Here is a 17,724-nt window from a genome sequence, read left to right as displayed (position 1 = left end):
CAGGGTCAAGACTAAGTATGGGCGAAATTTGCGAATTTGCGGTACGCAAATTTGTGCGAAAGCGAATTCGCATTCCACATAATCCGTGAATTTGTGCGAATTTGCAGATTTTTTTTGGCCTGTTCGCAGGGCGCTTTACGTGTTCACGGCCTCTTCCAGTGCACCGACCGTGAAGTTACCCATGCGGTCATACATGGGCGCGGCCATCTTGTTTGCATTGTGTATTTCCATTTCGGGGCGCTAGTTGCATTCTCGCGTTGTGCGCAGGGCGCGATTACGTGGTCGTGTGCGTTTTTGCATGCTCGCGGGGGAAATATTGTGCAAACTTACCCACCCTGTCCTCAGTGGGCGCGGCCATCTTGTTTTCATTAATTGCTATGGTTTGGGGCATGCTTTTTCAATCCTCCCCTAATCTTTGCAATCCTTTATTACTTTGAACATTTATAAAATCTTTTTTACTCATTAATTATCCCTCTGTTTTTCTTCATCTATATTTTGTGTTTTTTTCAACTTTTGGTTACTTGAAACTACTTTTTTTAACTCTTTGCTTTTAGTTACTTTTTATCTATTCCTACCTATTTTTTATTTAACTTTCCTGCCCAGGACCATGGCAAAGGGAGACGGGAAGAGCAAGGGGAAGGGTCCCTTGTGGGCGATTAAGGGGGGAGGATGTAGTGGCCAGGGAGTTTTCAGCACTGTAGAGGTGGCCGCACTTATATTTGATGTTCAGCAGTACCTTCTGAAGACCGTGGCAGCAGGGGGCAGGCCCGGTTCAGGGTATGGCCTCCTGGAGCATCGCCAGCCTTGGGATAAGGTGTGCCTGGCCATGCGTAGGGAGTAGGAGGTCCGGCGCACCTATGACCAAGCGACGCATCGGTGGGCTGACCTCCTCGACCGGGAGCAGGACCTGCTCCACATGCTAGGTATGGAGATCCCTGGCCTTGGTGAGTAGCTATTTAATAACTACTTTGTTTTCTTCTGCTCTGTGTTATATTGCTAATACATGTTTTTCGCGAAGAGCAAGAATGCTGCTGATTCGATTACTTTGCAGGTACATTAATGTTTAAATAGCTTCTGTGATTGCAGGTGCTCGTCTGCTCAGTGGCGTTGCTACTATGCTTACTTGTTTGCAACTTTGTGCTCATTTGAGCAGAACTGCGTAATGCTAGAGAGACTAGAGACTCAAGTCTAGTCCTTTGTTTGTACTCCTGCTGCCACTAAGAAGAGATAGTGGTGGATTGATAGGTTAAGTATATGACTTGTTAGTTAGTAGTAGGACATTTTTTAGTGCTCTGCAATCATGATGGCGGACTGTGTCTGTCACGTCGTGTGCTGCTGAGTGCTGGCAGTCATAGAAGAACCTTTTTTTTTGTTGTTGGTTTAGTTAGTGATTTACATAACTTTCCAAGTAGACGGTCTGCGAATCCAGCAGTACTGTACTATCTATCCTAGTTGACCAGATCAGATAGGTCAATCAATACATGTAGTGCAATTGTTGGTAATTTGTTTCCCCGAGATAATTTTAGATTGTGGTCAAAGAAATCAAATATTTAAAAAAAAACAATCATCCATGTTTGTATTTATTTCATGATCATCAGCACCTCCCAGGGGCAAGAAGACTACTGAGACTCCGGTGGAACAAAGTGGGCAGGAACAGTCCTATGCAGGCTCTTCTGCTGGCCCAAGTAAGTTGTTCTGTTGTTAATATAATTATACTACATTATGGAGAAGTGTGGCCCAACGGTTAGAGGCGGCAGACCCAGAGGCTGAGGTTGGCCCTTGACCAGGGTTCAATTCCCGACGCGGCCGGGTGCAGGACCAATGTCAGATGGTCCGATAAATGTCACCTCGGTGCCACTCTAACCATGGGTTCCATGCTGCAACTCTGGGCAATAGCTTGCTTAATCTCCACTCTGGCTCCATCACCACTGGGGATGCCTGGCTTCACCTTGGGGATGCCCATTAAAGGGACCATCTCACAAGGAAAGCCAGGACGGGTTCCCCAGTGGTACAGCGCTGGGACGCTCCAGGGTAACCACACGCTCTATAAATCCAACATTCATTCATACTTCCCTAACTTTTACAGCTCGTATTCATTCCAAACTGTTTCCTAATTCTATTTTTTACAAAATAGTCTTTGATCTTCTTGTAGACAGTTTCTACATTCTTATCCTGCCTCTCTACAATCACTCTCTGTGCTACTACTATTTACTGTTATTATGAGTCGGTTTGTGTAGGTAGCTAAGTTTGCCCAGCCGGCAAACGGTGTTAAACAAAACTCTGATCCAGCAATAGCTCTAGAGGCACTGAGTGTAGTCCTCTGGGTTGCCCTTGCTGTCTGTTCCAGTCTTCTTAATATTAGTGCTTGACAATTTCCAACAACAAAATGTCAATGTCCACCAAGAATAAGGTAATAGTTGGCTTTTTGATTTGATAGTAGCACATACCATACCGCTAGTGTTTCAGGGTCTATTCTGCACATACAGAAGTATGGACAAGAGAAATAGGACATTGTTGATGATAGGACTTTCCACATACCTCAGTCAGAAGTAACTGTGCGGGACTTGGGAGCCCTCACCTTGTTGGAACTTCAGGTCCTCCTGGTGGTGATGAGGATTAGGTGGTTCTGTCTGTAATTAGAAAAATGTTGCACGTAAAAAGCAAGCCAAAAAGTGTAACATGTTATGGCTAAGCATATAAGTTAACACTCTCCCCAAAACCGTGACTTTTTTCAGTCCCAATAATTAAAAATTGTTTAAGTGTTGTAACTTAACATTTTCTCTTCCATTACGAGACGAAATAGGGGGTGGTGTATGGCATCTAAAAATATGACATGTTTTTTTTCTAGGCGTCATCACAACATCGGATGCGGCACTTCCCACCTCCAGTGCCGGAGCAAGTGGCACGGAGGGGTCCACTCAAGGGGCGGATGCGGCAGTGCCACAAGTGCCACCAGGAGGAGTTGAGGGGGATGGCTCAGCAGCGGCGGACGGTAGTAAGTTATTATACTCCTTACTTGCTGACATTTTAGAGTAGGCTCGCAAAGGGGTGTATGATGTACTGTACAGTAGACAGTACACTAGTAGAATTACACTGTACTGTTATGAACAGTTACTAATTTAGAACTACAATTTTGTCAATCACAGAGAAGACAGTCACCCTTGACTTAGCAATAGCATTAGCGGCGGTAGTTCTCGAGTCAGCAATGGCCCCCTCTATTTCACTTCAACTCAGCTGTGAAACTTTTATCATGAATCCAAGTCAGATCAGATGAACTTGAGGGATGTGATGAACTAAAAGGGAAAGAAGGGTGTAAGGAAGGACGAGCGAGTCGTAACATTTATGACTGTAAAGAATGATACATGTTTTTGAATGCATGCAGAGGTGGTTGATAGGAAGGAATCAGATGCATAGCTGCTTGAAGTAAGGATTGTTGGAGGAGAAAGAAAAGATGACTGCCTGTGTGGGTGAATCAGAAAATGCATGTGTGGTGTGCATTGCAAAGTATAATTTGGGTGAAAGTGAAATTCAAGTCAAGACAGTGGTTTACCAAATAAAATGAAAAGGGTGTTAGTTGGATGTTGAGAAAATTAAAGTTGGTACAGTTGAGATATTAAGAAGAATAAAAGAAGTTTACTTTGGAAGCATGGATGGTATCTTCTTCCTCATAGATAGCAGAGGTGTATGTAGAGCAGACGCCTAGTGGATGATGAGTGTTACTTTGTCTTAACAGCATGTCCGTGCCAAAGTAGCAAAGCAGAGGAAATCCAAATACTAGAAGTTGTGATTATTCAAAAATTCTCCCTTGACTAACAGTACAGTTGTTTACTTTGCAAGCACAGCATATAATGTGTATATATTGTATAGTTGACATTATATCAAGTTAAGCCCCTTCCTCCGGCAATTATGGGTACCACACTCACTCCCTATCTTAACAATTTTCTTTCAGCTGTGTCATTCATGGGTGGACTATCGCTGTTGTTCACTCAATCTATCACAACAAATAACCTAAAGTCATCCATCATATAAGCAAAGATCATGTGATCAGCTGGATACATGATCCTTTTGTAATACTGAAGGCCCAGGGGGCAGTGTGAAATATAAATTACATTGAGCAGTAGAGCTATAGAAAATTAAGCGCTTCCCAATCCCACCTGTGTGTGTGTAAATGTATGTACTGCATGTACTGCTTAAAGTAATTTGAGTCTGCGTCATCATCATGGCTTGTGTCTGTTTTTCTTGGGTGCAAGCTGACTGAGCTGGCATTATGCCCTCTACCACAAGTTCACGTACAAGTAAATTCTTTCGCAAAACTATAGAAAAGAAGAAAACTGGTGTACTCTCTGACTCTCCGACTATGTAGTGAGTCCATAATGCTGCTAGAAGAATTCCTGAAACTCCTACTACAAAGACGGCGGGAAGATACATGCCAAAATGTTATACTGTGCTTGCAAGTTGCTAGTGTTACTGTGAGACAACTTTCTGTTGAATGATTTGTGTTATTGTTAAAGAGTATTATTTATTTTATTTATTTATTTCACTTATAGAGCCAGCTATCACATCGAGAGGCATTGTGGCGCTGGCAGACTCAAAAAGAAAAAGGAGGGGCAACAATCAGAGGCTAAGGATTAGGGAAATAGGGGAAAAAGCCAGGTTTTTAACTGCCTTCTAAAAGCAAGAAGGCCGGTGACCTGCCTAAGTTCAGTGGGAAGAGAGTTCCAGACCTTGGCAGCAGCCACACTGAATGATCTACCTCCTGCTCTGGATCTCCTAAACCTCGGTACGGGTCACCAACTTGGCCGAGGAGGAGCGTAGATTGCAGGCCGGCACATGCCATGAAAACTTCCTTTGAAGGCAGGCAGGGCCTAACCCGCGGAGAGCTTTAAATGTCACCCTCTGCCTCACTGGGAGCCAATGCATCCGAGCCAGAGCCCCTGAGGAGGAAGATCTAGTTGGCCACCCTAGAGCTAATTTTGCAGCTACAGACTGGAGTCTCTGGAGTCTATCCATAAGATAGCTAGGGGACTCTAGCAGCAAGGGGCGGTAACAGGGGCAGGATTTTTCTCAGGAGGCAAATGATGGTCAAGCAGCCAGCTGCCACCTTTGAGACCTGCGCATCCAGGGTGAGGTTGCTATTGAACATCATACCCAGATTCCGTACTACCTTCACAGGCTGGACCAGTGAAGAAGAGTCCTTTGGCCAGAAGTTGCTGGGTAGAAGAGATTGTATCCTGGGCCTTGGGCAGTATAACACCTCGGTCTTCCCTGTGTTAAATTGTAAAGAGTTGGCTGTTCTTTTCATATAGATGCTCCACAAAAGCTCACCCGAAAGGAGATGGCTGTCTCGGCCAGGGCCCGCAAGCTGGAGAACATTTGTGCAGAATATCGCCGGCTGTGGGCTCAGGAACAGGAGGAGGAGGCGGCAACAGCTGCATCCTCCTCTAGTGCCCCCAGGTCAACCAGCCAGCAGCCTCCTGCATGGCACAGTGGTCCGACAGCCTCCCGCTGCGGCCGCTCAGCTGCAAGAACACCAGCAGATGCCCCCCCCCAAGGAGCCTGGATGGCACACCTGCGCCGGCTACGCCACCGAGCTGACTACCTGGAGCGCACGGAGGAAAAGCAGCAGCACCAGTTCCGGAACCTCCGCAGAAAGCTGCAGGACCACCTGTACACAGGACACCGCCGGAAGTGACTGTGTCCCTTGCCCCTTTTTTAAAGACAGTTGGGGGATTGGGAATTGGGAGTTGGGGATTCTATTTCTGAGGGTTTTGTTTGCGGGACATTTGAAATGAACAATTGTTGGGGTTAGGTAGGGGGTGGTTTGGGTCTATGGACAACTTTATTTTTGTAAGGGAAAAAATGTATATTTATTTATTTTACATACTTCAACATAGTGTACGTGTTCATATTATTTTGTGGGGTGGTGGGCAGGGTTACTGCACGTTTGGTTTCCTCAAACTTACCAGCATGAATTATCTAAACTGTCCAAAAATGTACAAAAAGTGCCACTAACAGAGTTAGTGAATTCAATTGGCCTACTAGTACTTTACTAGTACTACTGTCAGTCTCTCCTCTCCTCCGAGTCCTAGCCCATTATTCTACCCCCCACAATGCTTATCTTACCTGTGATTAATGTTTGAGAATAGAGCTAGGCACAGTGCTGGCTGCATGGCAAATGGCGATTACGGTTGGCCATACATCCAGTAGAGAAATTCCATTGTTGTGGCGGTAGTAGGAGTGGTACCGGTGGTAGTAGTAGTGATACCACACTAGCAGTAGCAGCATATGAAAAACGAAGGAAAAAAATGAGACATTGAGTGAACTGAGAGGAGTATTAGAAAGGAACAGTATATTTGTAGCCTAAGCAATGCTGAATAAAAGTATGGGAAAAATAAATTTTCATGGATGATTATGGCTACAACAAGAACAGTAACACAGCAGCGTAACAAGTTTTGACATGTAGGAGGATGATGTTGATGATGGATCCAATTAATGGTGGGCATGAAAATCAGAATTGATTTTATAATAGTTTCTCATTGGTGTTTTTTTAGGCAGAATTACAATATCCTATGATTCATCTAGCTGCCGTAATTTTTTTTGAGGAGGTTGCTTGCACCTTATCCTCCCCAGCAAGTGTGTAGAATTATTGCTGTCATTTAGTCACACCTCAATGAAAACCACACAGCTCGGGGGAAGAGGGTTAGGGTTTGAAAATTGGATGGGAATACGTTTTTTTTGGGAAAGTTTTGTTCAGAGGGGAAAAAAACACAGCATGGATAAACAACAAATGAAGAAAAACAAATCTGTGGATACGAAGATATCCATTAATCTTTAAAGGGACATAAAGGGAGTGCATGCATGAAGTTGTTTGCTAAATGGATGGTTCGGTTAATGAAAAGTAGTACTAACTACAACTTACTAAATAGTACGAAACTGTTAGACAGTACAGGGCTGCTGTAATTACGCAATTTCACTCAGAAAGAGAATGACTTAGCAGTACATCACATTATTTTAAAAAATAGCAAAGAAAGTTATGAAATAGCTGTAGGGATGAATTTGAAGCAGAGAGTCACACTCATACAAGTTCACAACAATACGTTATTTAAAAGATAAGGAGAAGTGAAGAGGAAAGGATACTGTAACTGTATGTTGTTGTTGTCCTGTTCAATTTGGGAAGTTGCATGCATCCAGACATTCATCCTATTCGCGGTAGTCCTCCATTTCATTGGATGCTCCGTCGATCAATCTTGGTGACCAGACACACTGTCCTCTGACTGCCTGGCGGATGCAGAATTTCAGATTGATGTTGTTCCCATGGCACAAGGTAAAAGCAGGCCTGCAATTGTTGATGGAAAAACAGGAAGGGATGTTAAAACCGCACTGAGAAAAAATATAAGGTACGGTGTGTAGTGCAAAAATAACACTCTCAGAGGCGACAGAATTACATAAGGCATCATTTCTAAAGTGCGTACTCTGAGTCTCCTTTTCAAGGATAGTAACTGCACACAGCAGGCCAGGGCCATGCAAACGGTCAAGGCAGGCACCACTGAGTGAACCACCATGATGATGTAGCATACCTCTTTGACAAAGACAGACAAAACATATCTAATTTTATGCAGCAAGCCACATAGCCACAATTTTACATGAACTGCTGTCTGGTCTCTGGCATACACTACACTGGCTCGACCACTACCATACCACGACTGGACAGACATGTAGGTCTACTGTGGTTGTTGTTGACTTGTTTACCTGTTGTTTGCCACTCACAAAACAGCCGTATTTCTTCCGTAAACCGACAATGATGATGATCCATACATCCCAGTGAGTGATTGTGTAAATAATAAAGATAATATGTAACTGTAATCATCAACACTCATCATCATCATGGTATGTTAATGGCAAACTCAATGTTGTCTACACACTGAGTCCAAGGACATTTTCCATACTGAAAAATGCAATGTAGCGGCTGGCCCCTACAGTGGAAGTACAATTTGTATGAAACAAGGTAACAGAATACACTTGAGTTACATTTAGTGTGTACAAGATTAAATAATATTAACAGAACACATAGATAGGATTCACTTCATGCACAACAAACAGACAACAATTGCTTTCATCAGAGCCAGACAGCCAGTGTTCTCCACCACTGCATGCCATCTCATCATTCATTACCTGTTCCACTTGTTATCATCTTATTTAAGTGAAGGGCCACAGGGCAGCCTCTCGTGTCAATTTCAGAAGGTGCAGTCAGCATAGTGAGTCATTCAAGTCCCACTTCTTTTGAGGGGATTCGTGTACGGACTGAAGCGACAATTTCTAGATTCTGCATAATCCGGCCATCTGCCTTGAGGGAAATAGATAGGGGGAGTCTGGAGGAACATAGAAGGGCATGACGAGTTGTGAACTTCAGGAATACAGACAGCGGCACCTTCAATATGGAAAATAAGACGGAGACAGTGCTGCAGATGGATTTGTTGTGATTAAAGTTTTGTTGTGCTAAAAGTTGCAAATCAAAGAGAGACACACAGAAATAAAAGTCAAAAAGGACGGAAGAAAAAAAAGTACGTTTTTCAAGCCTCTTTGTCAGGGAAGTAGAGCTTGTCTATAAACTCTGTGAATTGAACATGGAGTAGGTCAGCTAACAGAGAAGAGCTTCCGTCACCAAAGTCGCTGTCCTATTCTTCCTGCGTGGATTCATATATTTTGTAATCTGGAGTTATGAAGTGCTGATTCATCGCGATCATTGTTAACCTCACCACATTTTTAGGCAAGAGGCGGGACCTTTTTGAAGTGACAATGGCACCAGCAGCACTGAAAACTCGTTCTGAAGAAACGCTTGCAAGTGGGCAAGACAAATAATTTATTGCCAGCCTGCTGAGCAGTGGCCAGGAGGCCTTTTCCCATACCAATACACCAATGGGTCACGATCAATGTAGTGGATGGTACAGATAGGCCTGAACCATCCACTCAAAGGCCTCCCTGGGTGGTGCTCCACTTTGCGTACCATGTGTTTCCTTTGCATCCACATTGGAGCGAGCAAACCCTTGCCGAGTTATCCAATGCGCTTCCGACAATATTATGGCTGGGCTTGGTGCAGGTGATGATGTAAATGTAAATGTAAATGTAAATGTATAGGCATTTATATAGCGCACTACTTACCCGGAGGGTCCCAAGGCGCTTCGACCGCTGCGAACCCCTTCCTGGCTTCCCTGAGAGATGGTCCCTCCAGGGTGAGACCAGGCATCCCCGGCGGTCTGGTGGGGCCGTTAGTGAAGATGAGGCAAGCTAATGCCCAGAGTTGCCGAGTGTGACCGCTGATCAGAGTGGGCACTGAGGCGAGAGAATTATCGAGTCCGCTGACCCTGGTCCATGACCCTGCCGCGCCGGGAATCGAACCCTGGTCCCAGGCCGTCCTCTGCTCTCGGGTCTGCTGCCTCTAACCAGTGAGCCACACTACTTCACGTATGACGAGGATACTGTTGCTGCTGTCGGTAATGGCTGTGAGGGGAAGTGACTGCCTTCAGCCACAGAAGTGGACCTTGATGCCGGATGGCCTGCTGCTTCAGTAGTACTTGTGGTGTTTCCTTCAATTTCCTGCCGCTCTTTTTTCGAACCAAGTGGCTGACACAGCTAGCCAATGTTTGTACTTTGAAACACCTTCTTCATCAAAAGGAATGAATACTTTGCTGGTCAGCGCCTTTTGTACCGTGGATCCAGAATAGTGGCACAAATGTAATGTTGTTCTGAATGTATTTTTTTTAGGCATTTCATTGACAAGTAGGCGGCTTAATAAGCTCTCCGCCAACCGATATGCGTCTTGTTTGTGAACATCAGCTTGGAACGTTGAAGACACCGCCTTCAGTTGTTGCTCTAGTGTCAAGAATCGTACCTGAACTCCAGTGATTCCGTGGGAGTGGATGACGTGAAGCTGAAAACCCAGATGCTGATTTCCCAACTCCCCCACACCCCTGGACCCGAATCTCTCCAAGACCAGGAATGACGGGGAAAAGGGGAAGTGGATATTAGAGAGGCTGTCACACTGGTGTCTTCTTACAACTCAGCTAGGCTGGCCTGCGATCACCTGGAATAATAATGAGCACACTTAATTCTGATCCTTATGTAACTCTCCTACCTAAGAATCCCCTCTCTGACGTTATGTACCTGAACATGTGTGAAGCTTAGCCCCTCTCTGAAGATCTAGCAGCGTTGATAAGACGTCAGCATAGTTGGAGTTCGGGATGGTCCTCACATGTAGATATCGCTGGTAGAAGTTGACACTAGTCGGTAAACAAACGTATCTATTATATGCATATAATAATACCCCTGTATACTAAACAGCTGGCTGTCTCTCTCCTCGAAGTGGCTGTAGAAATACTGACTCAGGCAACTCTGAATTAAGTCTCTCAATTAGTAGAGTTTAGTCCGACTCTCTCTCAGGTGCCATGACAGTCTTAGCACACCTGTCAGTAATGTCTCTGAATTAGTTCTGGAACTTCGGAATAACCTTGAACTCGAATATTCAAATAAAGTTCTGGGAGTTCATAAGGCACGAGGAATGTATCTCTTACCGCTTCACAGACGAACGGTAATGTTCAGACCAGTCCCAATGCGCGCTGAACAGCTGACTGGATAATCTCCTCAGCGCCGGCTTCCGGGAACTCTGACAGGCTAAAGCGTCTCTGGTGCTGGGAGGGAAGCGGGACCTAAATATGCTGAGCGGGGAAGTAACTAGGGCTTTCTATGAAGGAGGACAATAATGTCCTCTCAGAACAGGAATAAACTCTGAAAAAACTAACGCGTAACGGGAAGACACCTCCGTACGCTGGAATACATCAGTTGAAGTGCGCCGCGTATAGAACGCGAGCGCACGAAATGGCCGACCTGAAATAAAACTAGAGCGCTAACCAAACTGCAAGAATGGCGCAACCAGGAAATGCATCAAATAGACCAGGTTGATGCACTGACCTTGAAGGAAGGACCAGGAGCCTGACGATCACATTTGTGTTGGATTCTGACATCTAGCATGAACAACAATGGGATAGCTTTACTCAAACTACAATACTCCCTGCTGACATCATGGGTGAAGACCTCCAAAGGACGAAGCATGTCTGTCAGGCTTTGAACTAGGTCCGATTCCCCCGGCTTTAGCCTCATGTCTTTCATAGTAGCAGACCGTATGTTAATGCTATTGACATACTCATTGATTACCTTATACTGCTCAAACAGACGTTCAAGCATTTAGAAGGTTGAGTTCCAACTTCTTGCTACCTCCTGGATGAGTCCCTTGACTGGCACTCCACAGCTACGTTGAATGATCCTCATCTCCTTCCGGGCCTTTAAAGAATGGCTCAAATGTGTGCAGGTTCTTCGGCAGGTGGTCAGTAACTTGCTGATTGTGTTTTCTTTTTTCAAGAAATCTTGCACAACAATGTTAATGCAGTGCCCCAAACACGGCACTCTGAAGTAGCCACCATCATGCATGGCTTTAACTATATTACTGCCATTATCCGTGGAAACATAACCAATCATGCGACTTCTTGGCACCAGCCATTCAGAGACCTTACTCTTAAACTCATCCAAAATGTTTAATGCAGTATGAGATTCTCCATGGCAAACATGGCTACTGTTGCATATTTCCGATCTGCTTGAAAAATTCTGTCAGGGTCAACACCTGTAAACATCTTTTCTCTAACCCCTGCAAAAGAGACCCAGTGTGCAGTGATGCACATGCAATTCAGGGCTTGGCAACTGGTCCACATGTCTGTTGTCAGGTGGATAGTGTGAACAGCACTCTTCTGAATAGCTGACCCAATCACTTCCAGCACATCTTCATGTAGTGCTTGAACCACAACACTGGCAAAATAGGATCGGCTAGGAACCTTCCATTTAGGGCAGACTGTTGCCACAAATTCTAGAAAACCCACCCCTTCCACAAAAAAAAGGGAGAAGGTCCAGTGCTATCATTTTAGCCAGCTTTGCGTTATACAGACGTACCGTTGGGTGGTTGTGTTCAAATGGCGCCTCCGACCAAAACATTCTTTTAATGGTGGTCTGGACTGTTTTCATATGTGATGATGATGATGCAGACTTCTTCAACCCAGTTAGGCTCATTGATGTACTTTTTCGCATTGGTGTCTCTCCCAGAATCTTAGTGTGCCTCATACATGTTGCTGGGTTAGAGGGTGTGGGCGCTACCACTGCAGTGCTGCTGCCAGGGGTACTGGGTGTACCAGAAAAAATGTCTGTTGCTTCTTCACTTCCCCCTGCATGATCAGCTCCTTGTCATCATCAGCTGCAATATGAATGGATACATTTGGATTTGTTGTACGTGTTGTTTCCCGGATCTTCCTCATGGGCGCCTCCGAAATGATAGTGTGGTGTTTTTGTAGATGACCTCTCTGGCCTCCGGTACCATAGTTGGTACAAAGCTTACCCCGATTATCTTCAGCTTTACAAATCGAACAAACAACCATGTTTTCCGCCTTTTTGCTTACACTAAAAAAGTCCCAAACTGGGGACTGGAGATGTCTGCTGGTGTTGGAGGTGTTACTTTCAATGCCAGATGACGTGGAGGATGGGCGTGGCTGAATTTGACTCTGTTGTGCACTCACAGCACCACTACTTGAGGTAATGGAGGTCAAGCTGGATGGAGGTCCCTGCCGGCCCTTCTGACGTGAAAATATGGAAGCTGTAGGTTGTGTTGGTGTAGTAGGTAACTGCATTGGTGGTGGTTCCAGTGCCACACCACCCACATCACGCTCAGCAGCAATTCGGGATAGGGGAAAAATGTCTGTCTGCTGCATGCCCGCTGGGTCTGGAGTGATGACTGTGATGAATAGGTCGTTGTCAGACATTTTATCAGCAGCAGAATACACCACTTCTTGTTCGTCGTCATCACCCATAAGTGGAAGCCTTGAGGGAACCCTATTTTTAGGCTTAGCTACCTTTGTCGGCTCATAGCCTGCCTCACACTCAGACTGCATTGGTCGGTTCCAATCAAGATCAGAAGAAGGAAGGGGGCTTGAAGAATAACTTGTAGTAGCCCTCCTTGACCTTTTTCTTGCTGGGGATCTGGAAGACAATGGATCAACATCAGGAGAAGTGGCTTTCTCGGATGATACCTCTGCTTCAATCTCGATTTCCTGATGTCCCCCTACTTCTGGAGGAACAAGCATTGTGGGCAGTTGAGCGGCTTCATGCACCTCTAATTGTGCGTTTCCATGCGCCTCTTCATGCGCCTCTCCTTGCGCCTCTCCTTGCGCCTTTCCTGGTGCCTCTCCTTGCACCTCTCCTTGCGCCTGTCCTTGCGCCTCTACTTGCGCCTCTCCTTGGGCATGTACTTGCGCTTGTACTAGTTGCACCTGTGGTTGTCGTCTCGTCAATTGAGTTACACCCTGCATTGATTGGATGCTACTTTCTAGCGATGAGCCGACATCACTGGTCGATGGTGATTGAACAATTAAAGTGGCTGCCTCTGCAGCACTCATGGCCTTGAACCTAACTTTACGTGGTGGCACTGAGACCAATGAAGCGGAGGTGCTGCTCCCAGCTTGGTCCCCGGCGGACCCCGCTGCTGTAGGCGTAGGTTTTTTTTTTCCCCAAAAAATTTTCTGTAGGCACACAAGTCTCCTTAGTAATTGGCCCCACTTGCTTCTTCTGCTCCTTCTTACTGGCAGTGACACTGGCAAATTTCTTGGTGGAGGAGCTTCTGCCACCTTTCTTTGGGTCCATCTTCTTCAGATGTTAGAACAGCAGGCCACAGTTGCACGAGTTGCAGAGTTGTCTGTGGCTACACTATGCCGATGACCACCAACTCATCTTTCATCTCTCACACTCTCTTGTCAGTTTCACAATTTTCAATCTGTCATGCTATTCATCAGTGATTGGATGAATTGTAATCACCTCAAATTAAATCCTGATAAAACTGAACTTGTCGTCACTGGTAGCACCCCCAGCCCTTTATCCCCCAATTTCTGGCCCCCTTCCCTGGGCACTCCCCCTACTCCTTCCCCCTCAGTTAAAACACTTGGGATTTCACTTAACAAACACCTCACTCCCCACTCCCAGATTAATTCAGTTGTTTCCTGCTGCTTCTTCGCCCTCCGCACTATTAGGAAAATTTCCCGGTTCTTTTCTTTCCCCGCTTTGAAATTAATTTTAATGGCAATGGTCCTTTCCCGGCTGGACTACGGGAATTTAGTGTACAATGGTTCCCCCGCATACGCCTTTCACCGTCTCCAGCTAGTCCAAAATCAGGCCGCTCGCCTGATTTATGGGCTGCCCAGATTCCAACACTCTACCCCACTACTCAAATCCCTGCATTGGTTGCCTATTAAGGAACAGGCTCTCTTTAAACTAGGCTGCACTATATTTCAGGCCATTGCAGGGACTGCCCCAGCGTTTATTTCATCAGCCATTAAGGTTTATTGTCCTAACAGAGACCTTCGCTCCTCGACTCAATTTCTTCCACCCTACCACTGAGTACCCCTGGGCATAATGGATGAAAGCAAGGCAAACTGGGTGCAGGCCTGAGCACACTGCCTGGCTTCACAATGGCCCCTTCATCCCACCATATGGCCAGGTCCTGCCTGTACCAGGCCTCAAAATGGCCCCCACCCATATGTCCAGGCCCCAACAACCCACCGGAAAGTCGAAAAACACACACAAATCACCCCAATCCAATGCCATCCATGCCGTCAAAGATGTTTAAATTCAAGACACCCCACAGAAAAACTTTGCCCATGCACCACTGATTACCCCTGGGCATAATGGATGAAAGCAAGGCAAACTGGGTGCAGGCCTTAGCACACTGCCTGACTTCAAAATGGCCCCTTCACCTCCACCACAGGGCCAGGCCCTGCCTGTACCAGGTCTCAAAATGGCCCCCACCCACATGGTCAGGCCCCAACAACCCACCAAAAAGTCGAAAAACACATAAAAAACATCCCAATCCAATGCCATTCATGCCCTCAATGATGTTTAAATTCAAGACACCCCACAGAAAGACTTCACCCATGTACCACTGAGTACCCCTGGGCATATTGGATGAAAGCAAGGAAAACTGGGTGCAGGCCTAAGCACACTGCCTGGCTTCAAAATGGCCCCTTCACCCCCCACCACATTGCCAGGCTCTGCCTGTACCAGGTCTCAAAATGGCCTCCACCCACATGTCCAGGCCCCAACAACCCACCAGAAAGTCTAAAAACATACAAAAAACACCCCAATACAATGGCATCCATGCCCTCAATGATGTTTATATTCAAGACACCCCACAGAAAGACTTTGCCCATGCACCACTGAGTACCCCTGGGCATAATGGATGAAAGCAAGGCAAACTGGATCCAGGCCTGAGCACACTGCCTGGCTTCAAAATGCCCCCTTCACCCCCACCACATGGCCAGGCCCTGCCTACACCATGCCTCAAAATGGCCCCTACCCACATGGCCAGGCCCCAACAACCCACCAACAAGTCGAAAAACACACAAAAAACACTCCAATCCAATGCTATCCATGCCCTCAGTAATGTTTAAATTCAAGACAGCCCACAGAAAGACTTGGCCCATGCACCACTGAGTACCCCTGGGCATAATGGATGAAAGCAAGGCAAACTGGGTGCAGGCCTGAGCACACTGCCTGGCTTCATATTGGCCCCTTCACCCCCACCACATGTCCAGGCCCTGCCTGTACCAGGCCTCAAAATGCCCCCCACCCACATTGCCAGGCCCCAACAACACACCAAAAAGTCGAAAAACACGCAGAAATCACCCCAATCCAATACCATCCATGCCCTTAATGATGTTTAAATTCAAGACACCCCACAGAAAGACTTAGTCCATGCACGACTCAGTACCCCTGGACCTACTGGCTAGAGTGGCATTACAGGCACCCCAAAATTCAAAAAAGAATTCCACATATAATAGTGAGCTAAAATTCCATGACATAAATGAGATTTAACTTCAACCAAACTCACATAAACAGTTGTATCATGCACCAATGATTAACACTGGGCCTACTGGATACTGTGGCTATTCACAATATATTTTGTTTAAGGGTTGTGAAAAAGGTTTAAAATTGTAGTTGCAGCAACTGCAATGCTACAAAGAAACAACACCAACTTACTTGTAAAATCTCAAATCCAAAAGTGTTCCAAACGCCAAAGTCCCAAAAGTCCTCAAATACAAATATCCAACAGCAGCCCCAAAAGGTAATCCTTCCAGCTCCAGATCCAAATGAATAGTGACCAGGACATTGACAAAGCACTGGGAGGAGCCTGCTGGACAGAAACAGGAAGTTGGAGACTCTGGGGCATTTCTTTCCTCCCCCCCCCCAAAAAATGGACTCCTTGCACAAAAAAGTGCAGCCAAATGACAATCTGAGGAGTAATTTGATAAAAATTATCATTTTCAGAAGGTTTTTGCTGCCTGCGGTGGATTTCTTGTGCAGAATTGCAAATTTTGCATGTTCGGGAATGCGAGCTGTTCAAATCTCCCGCCGGAAGTCAGCTGCGCGCCGCAATTATGTGTTCGCAAATGTTTATTCCCGCTATGCGTGATCGCGGACCCTTATGACGTACTCGCGTTGTCAAACTCTCGCTGTGCAAGATGGCGGGCCGCGATGACGTACTAGCGGTCGAAAACTAACTCAGAGAACTCAGAATCACGGTAAGTCAACGCAGTGCACGCAATGTTGTATTTTTCAAGCGCGACCAAGCAAAAAAAATCCGCCAGCTTGCGAATTGTCGATTTTTGGGCAAATTTGTTCAATTGGCGGACCGCAAAATTGCCAAAAATCTGCAAATTCCGCTAGCGACAGATTTTACGGCCATAGTTAGTCAAGACTGATTTGCACATGCCTGATTTTAAACTGGAAAGTCATGGGGAGCAAACCAATGATGGATTTAGGCCCAGATCTCTGTAGTGGGGTGAATATTTGACATTGATCAGCATTCTTCCCATCAATTGTTCTTTTTTGCATTTGTCACCTTGAGTGGGACGGGTATGCCCAGACATCGGTCCTGTGCTTTCCATTCCACTGGATTCAAGCTAGCCTGGCTGATGACGTTTGATGCCCGAAACCGGTTGCAGGATGCTTCATTCCGGTCCAGGGAGGACGTACCCTGACAGTTCGGGCTGGAAGGTTCCTATGGGGAACAGGGTCCAGACTGATTTGTATGTGGCTGGGTTTAAACTGGAATGACATGGGAGCAAACAATGAAGGATTTAGGCCCAGATCCCTGTACTGGGGAGAATGTTTGACATTGATCAGCATTTTGTCCATCAGTTGTTCTTTTTGCAGTTTTCTCCCCGATTGAGACGGGCATTGCCCAGACGTGTGTCCCGGGCTCTCCATGCCACTGGATTCAAGCTAGCCTTGCTGATGAAATATAATGCCCCAAAACTGGTCCCAGGATGCTTGTTTCCAGTCCAGGGAGGACCTGGCTTGGAAGTTGAGACTAGACTGTTCCCATGGTAAACAGCATCAAGACTGATTTACATATTGCTGAGTTTAAACTGGAATGGCATGGGGAGCAAAACACAATGGATTTAGGCCCAGATCTCGGTACTGGGATGAATGTTTGACATTGATCAGCATTCTGTCCATCAATTGTTCTTTTTGCAAACATATTTATCTCAGACCATTTCTAAGGGACCTAAGTGAGGGGTGTTGTTCATTTTTATATATTTTTTGTCCTCATTTGCCTTAACCTCATTAAAAAGAAAGATC

Source organism: Lissotriton vulgaris, chromosome 6 (genome assembly GCF_964263255.1).
Source record: "Lissotriton vulgaris chromosome 6, aLisVul1.2, whole genome shotgun sequence".
Lineage (NCBI taxonomy): Eukaryota > Metazoa > Chordata > Amphibia > Caudata > Salamandridae > Lissotriton > Lissotriton vulgaris.
The sequence above is the reverse complement of the archived record's forward strand: the minus strand, read 5'-3'. Positions refer to the sequence as shown.